This window comes from Salmo trutta, chromosome 29 (genome assembly GCF_901001165.1).
Source record: "Salmo trutta chromosome 29, fSalTru1.1, whole genome shotgun sequence".
In the NCBI taxonomy this organism is placed as follows: Eukaryota; Metazoa; Chordata; class Actinopteri; order Salmoniformes; family Salmonidae; genus Salmo; species Salmo trutta.
This window is the reverse complement of record NC_042985.1, coordinates 8374583-8381980: the sequence shown is the minus strand read 5'-3', so window position 1 is coordinate 8381980 and position 7398 is coordinate 8374583.

Below are 7398 nucleotides of genomic sequence, written 5' to 3'. Positions count from 1 at the left end.
AATGTGCTTTCACCGAAAAGCTATTTTAAAATCGGACATATCGAGTGCATAGAGGAGTTCTGTATCTATAATTCTTAAAATAATTGTTATGCTTTTTGTGAACGTTTATCGTGAGTAATTTAGTAAATTCACCGGAAGTTTGCGGGGTATGCTAGTTCTGAACGTCACATGCTAATGTAAAAAAGCTGTTTTTTGATATAAATATGAACTTGATTGAACAAAACATGCATGCATTGTATAACATAATGTCCTAGGGTTGTCATCTGATGAAGATCATCAAAGGTTAGTGCTGCATTTAGCTGTGGTTTTGTTTTTTGTGACATTATATGCTAGCTTGAAAAATGGGTGTCTGATTATTTCTGGCTGGGTACTCTGCTGACATAATCTAACGTTTTGCTTTCGCTGTAAAGCCTTTTTGAAATCGGACAGTGTGGTTAGATTAACGAGAGTCTTGTCTTTAAAATGCTGTAAAATAGTCATATGTTTGAAAAATGAAAGTTTTCGGATTTTAGAGGAGTTTGTATTCCGCGCCACGCCCATCATTGGATATTGGAGCAGGTGTTCCGCTAGATGTAAGAGCTAAGCATCTTTAGAGGAAGGGATCATGGACATCGGTAGGCTAGTAGCCTTCGTCAGAAGCTGAGACAGTTGTAGATTATACAACAATTCATTAATTCTGATATTATCTTGGTTATATAGCCTAAAGAAATACAAAATTAAAAATATGAAAAAAATATATAGCTGTTAAGAGCTTTGGACCAGTAACCGTAAGGTCGCTAGCCTGGTTCGAATCCCGAGCCAGTGAAAAATATGTTGATGTGCCCTTGAGCGAGGCACTTAACCCTAATTGCAACTGTAAGTTGCTCTGGATAAGTGACTCAATATAAATTACTAAAATGTAAATGTCTGTCCTGGCTTGTATGCACGTTCTGTTTTGGGTATCCCCGCGCGCTGTCCGTGGTGCTGAAACTCTTAAATACGTAACAACGTCACACAAAGATCCTCTCCTACATCACATTAATTGGTGTTAAGTTTATTTAATTCCTTATTTTTGCTTCTACAATAATTGTTTTTATCCGTAGGACAACACACTAGACTTTATGGAGTATGTGGCAGCAGTGCACCTCGTTCTTAGAGGAAAGCTCGAGGACCGACTGAGGTGGACGTTCAAATTGTACGACAGAGATGAAACAGACACCTTGACAAAAAGGAGCTAAAACAAGTTGTCAAAGTAAGTGTATAGGGGCTTCGTTTTTATATGTGTGTTTTTGTTGTTGTTTAAGTCCTGTCTTAAACACAGAGAAGCCAAAGTCCTCTCAAATATGTTATACTACAAACTGGCCTGCCGATGTTCTACACGTTCCGCTAGCGGAACGTCTGCTCCAATATCCAATGATGGGCGGGGCGCGAAATTCAAACTCCTCTAAATCCGAAAACTTACACTTTTCAAACATATGACTATTTTACAGCTATTTAAAGACAAGACTCTCCTTTATCTAACCAAACTGTCCGATTTCAAAAAGGCTTTACAGCGAAAGCAAAACATTAGATTATGTCAGCAGAGTACCCAGCCAGGAATAATCACACAGCCATTTTTCAAGCTAGCATATCATGTCACATAAACCCAAACCATATCTAAATGCAGCACTAACCTTTGATGATCTTCATCAGATGACACACCTAGGACATTGTGTTATACAATACATGCATGTCTGTTCAATCAAGTTCATATTTATATCAAAAAACAGCTTTTTACATTAGCATGTGACGTTCAGAACTAGCATTCCCACCGAACACTTCCGGTGATTTTACTAAATTACTCACGATAAACGTTCACAAAAAGCATAACAATTATTTTAAGAATTATAGATACAGAACTCCTCTATGCACTCGATATGTCCGATTTTAAAATAGCTTTTCGGATGAAGCACATTTTGCAATAATGTAAGTACATAGCCCGGCGTTACAGGGCTAGCTATTTAGACACCCTGCAAGTTTAGCCTTCACCAAAATCACATTTCCTATAAGAAAAATGTTCTTACCTTGCTTGTTCTTCATCAGAATACACTGCCAGGACTTCTACTTCAATAACAAATGTAGGTTTGGTCCCAAATAATCCATCGTTATATCCAAACAGCGACGTTTTGTTCGTGCGTTCTAGACACTATCCCAACGCTAAATCTCGGCCACGAGCATGACGCAAAATATGACAAAAAATTTCTAAATATTCCATTACCGTACTTCGAAGCATGTCAACCGCTGTTTAAAACCAATATTTATGCAATTTATCTCGTAGAGAAGCGATAATATTCCGACCGGGAATCTGCCTGTCTGTAAACTGAGGAAAAAACCGAAAGCCGGGGGCGGGGCGTGTCACGCGCCTAAGGCTTAGTCCATTGACTGACCACTCAGCTTTTGCTCTCGTGTGCTTCAGCCAGGGCTTTGAATTACATCATTCCTGTTTTTCCCGGGCTGTGAGACTCCATTGTTGACGTGAGAAGTGTCACGTAAGAGCAGAGATCCTTTGTAAACGATAGAGATAATCAAGAAGGGCAAGAAATGTTCAGACAGGGTACTTCCTGAACAGAAGCATCTCAGGTTTTTGCCTGCCATAGGAGTTCTGTTATACTCACAGACACCATTCAAACAGTTTCAGAAACTTTGGAGTGTTTTCTCTCCAAAGCTAATAATTATATGCATATTCCAGTTTCTGGGCAGGACTAATAATCAGATTAAATCGGGTACGTTTTTTATCCAGCCGTGAAATTACTGCCCCCTAGATGTAAGAGGTTAAAGACCTACGTGACGCCCACCCAGTGAATGGCCATAATAGCATCACATTTAAAATGAGCTTCATCTTGTTTAGTCTCTATGGATTTGAAAGGTTTCCAGGAACACTTAGCCTAGTTTAGATGGTAACTTCGACCAATTAGATTGTTGAGTTCTAGGGGATCAATTGTCAGAGACATTGTGGAGGGAGTTGGCTTGGAACATCCCCTATAAGTGCCCTGAAGCTAAACAGCGGTGTATGCTGCCGGAGATCCTCTCTGAACGTGATGCATGTAAACAAGATACTGTGTATTATCCTCTCATCAAATTGAGATGCCTTAATATTTTCCCATGCTAATTGTACTTTTTAATGCACTGTGCATACCAAAACCCTATAACCAGCAAGCCTAATTATATGCAGGGATATGACTCTATACGTTTGATATGATATGCAGGATATTGAGGCTTAATATCTGCTTCAATCTAGACAAAATGTGTGTATGTACCCTGCTACCTTGCAAGGTGTGAGGTGTCTGTCTAGCAATAGAAATGTTGTATCTGTGTAGGCCTGTATTTGTGCAATACACTCATTACATTGTGGGTGTAGTAAGGAAATACAAAAACATTTCAGCTCGGCAAATTAAGGTATATACCCAGAGTCAGCAATGTTGAGATGACGAGTGCGTGGCCTAAGAGCTCTATTTTCATGGCATCTGACCATAGCACCACCAGGAGTTTGCTAAACGGCATTGGCGCTTGGATCGGAACCGGTGCTATGGTCATATGACACGAAAATAGAGGTATTTGGCCTCGGCTTCTTCTTGTTATTAGCTGATAGGAGTAGAACCCGGTGTGGTCATCTGCTGCAGTAACCCATCTGTGACAAGGACCATTCTGCACACCACTGTTGTACTGTGCCGTTATTTGCCTGTTTGTGGCCTGCCTTTTAGCTTGCACGATTCTTGCCATTCTCCTTCGACCTCTCATCAACGAGCTGTTTTCACCCACAGGATTGCCACTGACTGGTTGTTTTTTGTTTTTTGCACCACTCTTGAAAACCCTAAACACTGTCGTGCGTGAAAAGCCCAGGAGGCCGTCCGTTTCTGAGATACTGGAACCGGCGTGCCTGGCACTGATGATCATATCACGCTCAAAGTTGCTTAGGTCACTTGTTTTGCCCATTCTAATTTTCAATCAAACAGTAACTGAATGCCTCCATGCCTGTCTGCCTGCTTTATATAGTAAGCCATGGCCATGTGACTAACTGTCTGTAGTAGCATACTAATTTTGTGAACTGGGTGGTCTACCTAATAAACTGGCCATTGATTATGTATATGGTATATATGTACAGTATACAGTTGAAGTCGGAAGTTTACATACACTTAGGTTGGAGTCATTAAAACTCGTTTTTCAACCACTCCACAAATTTCTTGTTAACATACTATAGTTTTGGCAAGTCGGTTAGGACATTTACTTTGTGCATGACAAGTCATTTTACCAACAATTGTTTACAGACAGATAATTTCACTTATAATTCACTGTATCACAATTCCAGTGGGTCGGAAGTTTACATACACTAAGTTGACTGTGCCTTTAAACAGCTTGGAAAATTCCAGAAAATTATGGCATAGCTTTAGAAGCTTCTGATAGGCTAATTGACATCATTTGAGTCAATTGGAGGTGTACCTGTGGATGTATTTCAAGGCCTACCTTCAAACTCAGTGCCTCTTTGCTTGACATCATGGTGGAAATCAAAAGAAATCAGCCAAGACCTCAGAAAGAAAATTGTAGACCTCCACCAGTCTGGTTCATCCTTGGGAGCAATTTCCAAATGCCTGAAGGTACCACGTTCATCTGTACAAACAATTGTACGCCAGTATAAACACCATGGGACCACGCAACCGTCATACCGCTCAGGAAGTAGACGCGTTCTGTCACCTAGAGATGAACGTACTTTGGTGCGAAAAATGCTAATCAATCCCAGAACAACAGCAAAGGACCTTGTGAAGATGCTGGAGGAAACAGGTACAACGTATCTATATCCACAGTAAAACGAGTCTTATAATCGACATAACCTGAAAGGCCGCTCAGCAAGGAAGAAGCCACTGCTCCAAAACCGCCATAAAAAAAGCCAGACTACGTTTTGCAACTGCACATGGGGACAAAGATCGTACTTTTTGGAGAAATGTCCTCTGGTCTGATGAAACAAAAACAGAACTGTTTGGCCATAATGACCATCATTATGTTTGAAGGATAAAGTGGGAGGTTTGCAAGCCGAAGAACACCATCCCAACCGTGAAGCACCGGGGTGGCAGCATCATGTTGTGGGGGTGCTTTGCTGCAGGACGGATTGGTGCACTTCGCAAAATAGATGGCATCATGAGGAGGGAAAATTATGTGGATATATTGAAGCAACATCTCAAGACATCAGTCAGGAAGTTAAAGCTTGGTCGCAAATTGGTCTTCCAAATGGACAATGACCCCAAGCATACTTCCAAAGTTGTGGCAAAATGGCTTAAGGACATCAAAGTCAGGGTATTGAAGTGGCCATCGCAAAGCCCTGACCTCAATCCCATAGAAAATTTGTGGGCAGAACTGAAAAAGTGTGAGTGCGAGCCAGGAGGCCTACAAACCTGACTCAGTTACACCAGCTCTGTGAGGATAAGGTTTTTAGCTGAAGAGTCTTAAGAGCTGAAGGCCTAAGGCCTCAGTGAGGAATAGGCATGGGTCATTTTCAGATTGAAACCTACTCTCTGTTTCGGACCATTTTTGTCCTGTTCTGTGACTGGTGATCAGGACCCTGGCCTACCAATTACCACTGGCCAGCCACTCAGTCTCAAAGACCAAGAGATGAACAAGGGAAGCAACTGAGGCTTACTATGTAAGAAGAGGTTTAGAGCTTTGACAATGGGTGAGCTACCGATCTCATATAAGGTAACTTTTGAAACATTTCACAGGGTATCCACTTTTATCCAGCTTCGTATGAGTGTCTTTGTCTTCAGTACAGTGTGTGTGTGTGTGTGTGTGTGTAATTGTTATTTTATTGTGTTTAGGAGCAACCTTGTTTGTGTATCCTGAAAATGTTTCACATGCAATATCCTTAATGTCTATAATACTGTATATCTGTAGTCGTAAATTAATAAAATGCCTTGAAAAAAATAAACATTCTTCGATATTGCTAAGAAGTTGAAGGTTTAATGGCAAGTGAGATTCTGGCCACATTCAGTGTACACAAACAGCAGCATCTTCCAGTTACATGATTGGCTCTTATTCCTGGGTTAAAAGTATAAACTAAGCAACAAATATTTAAGGTAAGAAAAGTAAGAATGCTGTCCTAAGCTCTTTCAAGTTTAAAGAGAGGCATTACACTGATGGCCATTACACAGGTTCAAATGTCTGACCAAAGCTGACCAACAAGGAAGAGAAGGGCAAATCAGCCAATCAAGAGCTTGGGACTGTAAGGTTCTATCTGCATTTTTGTCTAAATGTAGTTATTGACATAGGTTTGTTCTGTTCAATGTTCTCTCCCTATATAGTACTCTAAATACTCCAATTCATGTTGTTAAATAAAGAATATGATTTAAAAAAGATCACTGACACCATTCAAACCAATGAGGGTTCAGAATATTAAAGCCGACTATCTCAGAATCCTTTTTTTGCAGTTAAAACCTCATAGTCACAAGCTCTTGTAATGATACACATTTACTTTTAAAAGTCAAATATAAAACATGATCACAATTATCAAAAATATAATGTAATTATAACAAATATATATCAGCTACAAAAATATAAACAATGGAGACATAGGTCTTTGTTTTTTGTGTGTGATTATAAGAGAAATTCCACGGTAACGGATTTATGCTGCGACTCCAATTTTTACCCTTTAAAATGTATACCAAACAAAAAACAATGATTTCAAAGTTGAACAAAACATACAACTATGCACAATGACTACTTTGACCAATTTATACAGTAAATAATAATCATATATATAGTGGAAGAATTGCAGATGCTAAATTTGGTTGCAGAATTACAGTAAAATCTCCCTGTTTTATTATGTTACCAAACGTTGTATCTGCACAGTTCTTCCTGTTAATGTGTTTTTGTAAAATGTTCCATGTAAATTGTTAAAATTAGTCATTGTGCAAAGAGTTCTATGGTTTGTTAAAAGGAAACTTTGGGATTTTGTCAATGAAGACCTTTATCTACTTCCCCAGAGTCAGATGCCATTTTTATGTCTCTACCACAGGAGGTTGGTGGCATCTTAGTTGGGGAGGACGGGCTCTTGGTAATGGCTGGAGTGGAATATGTGGAATGGTATTAAATCCATCAAACATGGTTTCCGTGTGTTTGATGCCATTCCATTTGCTCCATTCCGGCCATTATTATGAGCCGTCCTCCCCTCAGCATCCTCCACTGGTCTCTACATCCAGTATGAAGGAAGTTATTGCGTTAGTGCAATGACTGGAAGTCAGTGGTATTTACTAGCTTGCTATCAGTTACCATAGACTTCCAGTCATTGCTCTAACGCTAGTTAGCAATTGCGCTAATGCTAGTTAGCAACTTACTTCAAACTGCATGCAGAGACAAATGGTATCCACGAGTTCATCTGACTCTGTGTAAGTAAAG